The sequence below is a fragment of the Pinus tabuliformis genome, chromosome 2_2 (assembly GCF_031772625.1).
Source record: "Pinus tabuliformis cultivar Carrire ecotype Pingquan chromosome 2_2, CPIR1, whole genome shotgun sequence".
NCBI classification, from domain to species: Eukaryota; Viridiplantae; Streptophyta; class Pinopsida; order Pinales; family Pinaceae; genus Pinus; species Pinus tabuliformis.
Genome location: NC_142300.1, coordinates 70727529 through 70737360, shown reverse-complemented (window position 1 = coordinate 70737360; position 9832 = coordinate 70727529).

Genomic DNA, 9832 nt, shown 5'->3' with positions numbered 1-9832 from the left:
AAGAGCTCAAACTCAAGTTTAGAGAAGAATCTGAGGGCTAGAAATTTGTCCAGAAGGCCTGTGGACCTCCCTGCCACCATTCATCCTCCTAATTCTCCATTCCATCCCTGCACACCCACATTTCCACTTTATTTTCCTTCCCTGCACAAAAAACACATAAATTCTATTTCTTTCATTTTTAAAGAAGAAAAATGATGATGAATAAAACAACATTCTTCACTTGTTGCTTACCTCATGTATTCCAGCTATTACTCCTTTCATCCAGAACCTTCTTCAGCTGTCTCTTCAGTCCCTGCTCAAGCATCAGCCAGAAATTTTAGAGGGAGAAGCAGTTATAGGAAATCCTGCGAGATTCCTGTAACAACTGATCCCTTTAAAAAAACAAGCTCCAGAGGCATGTTCAGTGCAGCCAAGATGTATGCAACCTGCAAGGAGCGGTGCCTGATCAAAAAGCACCAGTATAAGCCACAAGTTTAGAGGCCATGAACACTAGCAATAGCAACAATAAAAAAGATGAAGTGCTAAAGTCCGAGCATGTAGAGCATGGTAGCGACTAATAGGTAAGTGGCTAAACCCGTTCCTTTGCTGCATGAATATTATTTAGGAACTGTATGAACCATTGAGATGGTCACGATTAAACAAAATTGGTGGGCAGCTAACTAGCCACCCTTTTTCAGTTCAAACCACCCTCTTTGAGTTCAAACGAGCCTTGTCCAATTCAAACAGCAGTTCAGAAGATGCAGTCAACACGTGTGGTCCGTCAACCCGGGAAGGAAAAACTCAAAACTGGTAGTGGTGGCGGCGTATACTGGGAATGATGGAAGTGATGGCGGGTAGGTGACATGAAATACCATAATGACACTAGAGTAGGAGCAATGGTCCAGATGGGGATAACGCACCCATCCTGCTACCTCACCTCGTCACCACAGATCACACCATCAAATTAAGTACACTAGGGTCAAAGCCTCTGCCACCTTTTGTTTCCATTTGCATCAATGGGTTCTCGACTGCAGCAACTCACCTACCACCTTCAGAACATTGAACCAGTCGTTCTCTGCTAGTTTTGCAAAACCATCCCGCTTATCAGGCTCTACAGGAGCACTATCACATTCTATAGGAGCGGGAACACCGTCTACATGAGCCTTTCTACAGGAAGGCCAAATAGCAACTCTGTAGAGGAAAAATTCAGAATTTTTTCCGAATTCAAGCTTGAAAAGAGGTAGGCTCAGAAACCCACTCTACATGTGATATATCTATACAAGGTGGTGGGAGTAGAAACAAAGTATTGGGTTGAAAAAGGAAAGGAAAGTGAGCACAAAAGTCTGCTTGTGTTTTTCTAAATTCTATAAAGTCTCTCCATTTTCTTCTCTGCACTAAAAATATGTTTTTTTTCTTCCTAGTATTCTCCTGTAAAAAAAAAAGGGATGCAACCATAGAAAATCAAGCCTATGAAAAACGAATTTGCAAGTTTGTTTATTCTGTGAGAAAGAAAAACACTATTTTATATACCCTTTGTTTTGCCAAAATATTGATTTCCTCCAAAATCCTGAGAAGTAAATTCAGGTTGAAAATAGGGTTTGAAGGGAGGGAAAAATTGCAAATTCATGTTGTGAAAAAGAAGAACACGAAAAATTCCTGATTCCAAAAAGACAAACCTTAGCTATTCCTCCGTTTTTGGTTTTGAAAGTTTTTTGCCTTCCTCCTCACCTGAACATTTCCAATAGTCACTACACACCATGACAGAAGATTTTATGAGAAAGGAGCCTTTGAACTCCAACAAATTGCATGGACACCTAGAAGTGGTAGCCCTTTTTACCAGGGCAAACTGGATGCCTTTCTTTGAGAGAATTCATGGATATGATGAGGAGGTGACAGATGAATTTTTAATGTCTTTAAGACCCCATTTAAAAACCCATGCTACAGTTAGTTTCAGGGGTTTGACCATAGAGCTTACACCAGAATTCATCAGCAGAGTCACAGATATTCCACTTGGGCTCCAATGGAACAAGGAAGAAAAATCATTACGAAAACTTGCTAAAAGGACATTTTTTCAGCCTAATGAACATCCTGTAGAGGACAAGAATGGGGTCAGAAGGACAAGTATACCTCATCCATGGGGTGAGGTCAGCTACTAGATCATGAAATATATCTCCTGCAAATGGAGATAAAATATAGTCTATGGTTATCACTTCATATTATTACCTGAATTGAGATATGGAATGGAACTACCTGCATCTAGAAAACACAGTCTCCCATATTTCCTGCTCCAATCTTTGATAGAGTGTGGCACCAAGTTGAATGCAGGGGTTCCAGACCAACTGGCCCACCATGGTCTCATCAAATTGCTGGTAGAGGATGCCCTCCACACATGCACCATCCCTATAGCCTGGGAAATGTTCAAGAACATGCATAGAGAAGATGACATCAAAACTCTTACTGATGACCTTAGCCCATCTGACAAGGAACAGGAGGAGAAAAAAGATGAACTTGAGAAGGAAATCCATGAGGAAGCACAAAATATTCAAGTAGAAGAAGAAAAAGAGGAAAAATGGAGAGAAGAAGAGAAGCATGGAAAAACCACAGCTGAACCTAAGGCAGAAAAGAAAAAAACATCAAAAGCAGAGAAGAGGGAGAGAAAAAAGGCTGAGAAGAAGAAGCCCAAGAAAGCTCAGAAAAAGACTGCCACTTGGAAGGCAGAAAATTAGAAAGAAAAGGAGAAAACACCACCAGAGACAGTGGAAACAAAAACAGAAACAACAGACACAGGAAAAACTGCAGAGGATGAAGAAGAAGAAGAACAAGAAGAAGTGTCCCTTGAGACACTAGCAAGGGAAGTAGCAGTTGTTCTTGTTGCACTTAGCACTCCAGCTAAGCAAAAGGGGAAAATAAAAAGATAGAAATCTATGTATTTCAAAGCCCTAAGGAGCACCAGAATTAAGGTGGGCAGGCCCCAGCCACCTTCAAAAGAACCCATTATCATTGAGGATGCACCTACTGTAACAAGGGAGGAATCTCCCTCCAAAATCTCTATCACTTACGAGAGAGGGAGTCCTAAGACCTGCACCTAGAAGGAAAGGATCAAATTGATGGACTCTAAAGCAGCCCTACAAGAGGCACAAACATCTCTACAAGAGACACTGGCCAAGCTTAAAGAAACTAAAAATCTGGAAAAGAAGGCAAAAGAACAGTCCCAAAAGGAAGGTAAGGCAAAAGAGATACCTGAGGTTGGACCTCAGCCTAACTTAGGCTCCTACTATAACCTTCTGGAAGGTGGGAAGATCATCCCACAAAAATTTGCAGTGCCTCTTTTCTTTGAACTAGAAAAGGAAAGAGTTAAGACCCACACCTGGATGGCAAAATCAAAAGGGGTCGAAGATATAGGGCACATGGAAAATAAGTTGAGAGAGATGAGCAGAAAATTGAGCATGGTAAGGCACATAGAGAGCATCAGAGGAGCTCAACTATAGGAAGAAAATGAACTGTTGAAAAAATAGCTACAAGAAAGGGAACCTCAAGGAGGCAATAAGCTGTCAATCATGGAAGGAAAACAACAAAAAGAGGGACCCCAGGCAGATAGTGAGAAGGGAGAGAAAAAACGACAAGAAGAAGAACCACAGACAGATAGTGAGACACTGATGGAACAACAGCAAGAAAGAAAATCTCAGGTAGCAACTAAAGTGCTGATTTTGAAAATGTAGCTGCAGGAAAAGGAAGCCCAGTTAGCCTACATGGCTAGCTTGGCAATGGAGGCCTTGCAGTGCAGACATCTAGCTAGATCATATACACTATATCTCAAAGATCAGTGGCTCCAATCCCAGATTAACACACGGCCCGGAGGGGCATAATACCATTTCAAGATTATGGCCAATTTATGCATGTATGTGATAATAGTTCAGCCGAGGATAAAGCAAAGCTAGCAGAATTTTACCTACACAACATGGCACTTCCTGACATGAATTTATGGGATTCAAATGCTACATTGGGAAACTTACAGCTTATGCCTATGGCTTCTTGTTTGAGCCATGAAGAAAAGAGAGAAATGGAAATTCAGAAAATAATGGCAAAGGAGCTAAGTGAGCCCCTAATGATAAGGGTAGAACTAGCAGAACCCTAGGCTCTCATCTATGCCCACCAACACCTTGCAACCAATCCTCAAGTTCTTCCTGACTATGTTGATAGGCAAGCATAGGCTATTGCTCATTTAAAATATATGGAGAGATTGTTTGGCGATGACTGCCTTCATGCCTACATGAGAAGGTGGAATACATTGCCAAATAGCCTAAGGATTAGGGAGTATCACTCCCCAACTAGAATGAGGGAAGCCATGAGGAGAGTGCCCCTATAAAAGCAATTAATGCAAAACTTGAAAGCCAACTGGATTGGTCTTAAATTCAATCCTTCACTGCTGCTAGGACTGTTGGAAGGAGTTAAGGAGGAGGAAGAATAGAAGCAATGGGAGGAAGTGGATAGGGAAATAAGTTTCCATGATAGAGAGGAAGACATCACATCAGAGGCTTGGGATGTCAGGGAATCTATGAGAGCCATTAAAGATGAAGAGTTAGATTAGTTTCTCAGAGGATGAGCAACCCATTCAGAAGGGGGGTGATGATGAGCCCCAGAAATGGGTAACTATATGGGCTCATTATGCCTCTTATTTCGATTTAATCCACCATTCTCATTGGTTTTGTTCATGTTTTTGAATACATTTATGTCAATAGAGTGAATTGGGTTAGTCACTTTGCCATGTAGTCTAATAATTTATTGCAGATTTTTTGGACAATTTTGGACAAGGACCGGGAATTTATGAGCAAAATGGCAGCCAAACTTGAGGAAACAGGGAAGAGGACTTGTAGGAGGGGTGTCTCCTTCATTGATCACCCCTTTCCTTGAATCCTCCATCAGCAGCTCGGAGTACAAAGGCCCACATTGATGATTCCAAGGGGCAGCCGAGCAAGTCAAGTAGGACTGCTGTTATATTTAGTTCTCGGAAGTCGAGTTCCTTAATTTTAGGAGGACTGTTGGGAGTCCCCATTTTTATAAATAAGAAGGCTTTGAGCCTCATTATGTTAGCCAATTCTTTGTATGTTTTCGCACTTTTTTGGAGCCTTGTACTCAGCTCATTTTCGAGCTCTTTTTGAAGACAGTTTATGTGATGTAACTGCTATTTTTTGATAAATGAAGATGAAACTATTTTTGAGCCAGCACTGATCTTTTCCAGAGGGTTGGATCTCTTGGTTTAGGGCCCAACCCAAGCTACCAAACACCTCCTTTGTGTATTTATATGTTTTTTCTTTCGTTCATTAGATAATTTCTGTTGTTTAGGTTCATCTTTCTTCGTTAAATTAGGTTGCTTTTGATGGTTAGAATAGTTGTTTTTGTTTCAAGTTGTTTAAGTAAGTTGCTGCAGTGACAGATAAAGATCTAAAAAGGCCAACATCATGTCTTGATCTCCTTCCTTCCTTCTTGGGACCGTGGTTTGAGGTCAAGGCACTACTGCCGCCACCAAAAACACAGTTTTTGGTCTTCCATGCAATTGCTAATGTGATCCTTTGATTTGAAAAAGTTGATATTGGTCCATATTTAATTGCTTAGATCATTCCATGTCCTTTTACCATAGTTATCTCACATTCTTTTCTGTTCATAAGGTATTGTTCAACATTTTCTGGTTTTAGGTGAGAAATTAGGTTAAGATAAACAAAACTCTGTTTTTTAGTTCTTGCTTTGGTCAATTTTGAGAAGTAAATGTGCAGATATCTTGCAAGACATCCCAACTCATCATTCCTCCATAAAACAGCTAGCACCATCTCACTCCTCCTCGCTTTCCCAACTCATTTGTGACATTTCGCCAATCTTCCCTAATTTCGGCATTTTTTCATAAAGCTGCTTTCTTGCCCCTTGAATAAATCCAACCATCTCCTTCATCCCTGATCTTCCTTGAAAGTTATATACCCCCCAACACCTTCATCCAGTCTTCATTTCCCCTCTCCCATCATTTTTCCACCTTCAAACCTCCAAAAACCACTTTCGGCCTCCTCCTGTAGATCCTCCTGTAAAATGTCCTGTAGATCCCCTGCAGCCTCCTGTAGAATTTCCTGTGAGTGACTTTTCAAAGTCTGATCGCAATGGAAGTCTTCAAAAGGGTACTAGGGGATTTTTAGGACCCCTCCACACCTTCCTCAACTTCTGTGAAAGCCACAAACAGTCAAAACACAAGCATAATAATTCCACATAAAAATGCTCAAAGGTACAAAAGGATGATTTCTTCTAATTTCTCTTCAGAAGTAGCTTCAATAAATGCAATTTACCTTTTCAGTAGTCAATTGCACCAATTTTAGTAGTTTCCATCTCTTTTCTTGCAAAATTAGGGTTAGTGGGTAAACTAAGGTTTGATAGGGTTTGCATTTCATTCCAGTTTTCCTTCTCTTTCTGCAAGTAGAATAGCCCCTATAGAGTTAGCTTTCTTCCATCACAGTAAAAGCTTCTTCTGAGAACTCATAGAAGTTGGCTTGAGCTCCTAGCGAACTTGCGCCAATTGATCAAGTGACAACCTACAGTAAGAGTTAGTACTTGTGCATATAGCACCATCGCTTCCAAGTTTGTTACGAACTACCGGGTTCATAAAAGTAAAGAAGGAAGCCCCAGGAGTTGTAGCATTATTGTTGCAATACTGGAGCTCACCAATAGGGATGGGGAATATCACCTCATGACAAATGGCTTAGTTAGATTCAGAAACAATATTTATGTATAAGATGATAGTGAGCCCAAGAAACTTATCTCGAGGGAGCTTCATGTCAAATCATATTCAGGTCAATCGAGCTATCATAAGACATTGACAACAATTAAGAAATTATATCATTGGCTAAACTTGAAGAAAGACGTGGCTAAGTTTGTTGTGAGATGTTGGGGTTGTCAGCAGGTAAAAGCAAAGTGTAAGCACCTAGGTGGTTTATTGAAGTTGAATTTGTTCCATAGTGGAAATGGAAGGTAATTTCTATGGATTTCATTACAAGTTTTCCGAGGACAACGTGCAACATGATTCAATCATGGTTGTGGTCAACAAGTTAAGTAAGGTAGCTCACTTCATTGCAGTTAAGTCCAAATTAATCCAGTGAGGTAGCTCATATTTTCATCAGGGAGATAGTGAGGTTGCATGGTGTTCCTAAGAAGTTCATATCATACAAATATGCCAACTTCACTTCTAGGTTTTGGAAGGAGTTGTTTGCAGGTTTGGGGACAAAGTTGTCTTTTATTACAACTTATCATCTGTAAACAGATGGATAGATAGAGAGGGTTAATAGGATTCTTTAGGACATGTTAAGAATATATGTCATGCATCAACAATGGAAGTGGGAAGAGTACCTTCCATTGGTAGGGTTTTCATATAATAATGGGTCCCAGGATTCATTGATGATGAGTCCATTTGAGGCACTCTATGGGTGGAATTGTAATACTCCTATCAGTTGGAGTGATCCACTGAACAATGTGTTGATTGGACTGGAAATGTTGGCTAAGATGGAATAGGAAATGCAGGTTATTAAAAGGAATTCAAAGGTAGAACATGATAGGTAAAAGAGTTATGCAGATCAACACATAGAATTCAAGGAGTTTCAGGTTGGGGAACATGTGTACTTTTTTTTTTAACATGGTTGGTTGTATTATATTAGTTCCAAAAAGAAAAGGCAAAAGCCATGGTACATAAAATTTTAACATAGAGAAGATATCAAAGCTAATCTCCATAAGTAATTCTTCCATATTTTTACATACAACCAGTAGTTTCCTAACTTTCCTACTACATTAGTCTTATAATCTCTAATAAACTACTGTAGAAGAAACAAACATCTCCTATTCATAGATAATAACTAAAAGATTGATTCTGAAAGTCAGACTTGCTTAAGAGAGGTTCATGTTGTTGGAGGGCTGTTTCTTGTGGTAGAGGAGTGATCTAGTCATTTTTTTCTTGATTAAATGACCTCTCCTCCATTGGTTGAATCATGCTACTTCAGTCATTAGAATTTTCTCCATCACTGATATTTTTCTCAAACATATTGCGCATAGAAACAAGGGCTTTCTCAATATGGTCACAATGTTTGTTGAGTTGATCCAACTATTGTTTTGTTTGTGCCCACTAGTAGTAGATGAACCCATGTTTAGAGGAGCACCTCTCCTTCCATTGATTTTGCAGTGACTTCACTTGCTTGATTTTTTCTTTGATGAATGTGCAATGAGGACATCCTTGACTGTTCATATATTCAATATTGCTGAGGAGGATATTTGTAGAGAGCTCAGAGGAAAGAAGGTAAAAATGATGGTCAATTTTTGAAGAGGAACAATGAAAGCAGATGGAGGATGCTTGAGAGATAGAGGATGGAAGAAATGGAAACAAACAAATATCAGGCCAAGAAGAAGAGGGGTTGGTAGGGTAGCAACGAGAGGGGGGCACAATAGAAGACCACACATGGATATCAAGGAGGGAGGAGGGGCTATGGGAGTGAGCGTAGCGCCTCAAGAGATCAGAAGGGAGGATGCAAGTGAAGGAAAATGTGAGAAGGAGGATGAAAGTAGGTTGCTGAGGGAGTGGGGGGGAGAAAATAAGAAGAGGATAAGACACCTGAAGTTTACATGCTTCTTGTGAGGCCAAAGATTATCGATTATGATGTGATCAAGAGTCATAAAGGGAGGGTTCAAAGTGATATGCATATCACCTTGAAAATTGAGGATTTTTTAGTTGTATGATGTGTAGATTGGGAGGAGGAGAATATTCAAGAGAGTCATGGGATATGCCTACCTATTATTTGATTATTGACTCTTGATTCCCGTTAATGTCCAAGACAATAATTATTTTCTGTCTTTCATACTCTACCATTGTTCTACCTAAGAACATGATAATATGAAATCTCTCCCATAATCCTAGTTTTTTATTGGATGCAAGAAATAATCTAACCAACACCCGCGTTGGTGGGAACCACATTTTTGATCATTTGCTAATTAAAAATTGTAGATTCACCAATTATTATTGGACTTACGAGATTTAATTCCCTGAAAATTTTGAGTTTTGAGAAAGAGGCCATAAGCCTCACCTCTGTTGTTTGAGGTTTTGTCCAAACCCCACCCATGTGAAGAGATTTATAGGCCACTATCATCAATGATGATTCCCTCAACTCGAAGATTGCTAGGATTAGATGTTGATGCCCCATAAAAAAACAACATGGTCTATTTTGAGAGTTGAGCCAATCTATGAAGTCTTGATTTTTGAGGCGCATCTTCCACTTAATTTGATTGATATTTTTTTTGGAGGGGAGGGGGGAGAGGGATTCTGGTTATGTCAAATCCTAGCCACTATATCTCTTTAGATTGTAGAATTTTGAGATCCATTTTTTTGTTTCCTTTTGAGAGAATGGATTCCGTCAGCAAGCTCAAAGTTTTAGCCATGATCTTCCTACTGCCTAGATTTTTATTTTCGAAGCTGAATTTATTCCTTTCCAACCAAAGGCCAGCATAAAAATGCTGGGAGGTTGGTCCAGAAACACCTCAAAAGGCATTTGTTTTTTAAATCATTAGGATAGATGGATTTCCAATTGGAAATGAACTTTGAAGTGTTAAGGTTGGAGATGATTTTAACATGAAGAGGGTTGGTTATCTTGCATAGACAACTTCCTTAGAAAGTGCAAGATGTGAGGAGATGTTATATTGTTTCCTCTTCCATAAAGTAAAAAGGGAAAATAGAAGGCCCCTGAATGCTGCTTATGTTAAGATTGCACATAGTTAATACCTTACCTTTTAAAATTGTCCACATGAAATATTTAATTTTGGGAAGGCTTTCAGTCTTCCAAAA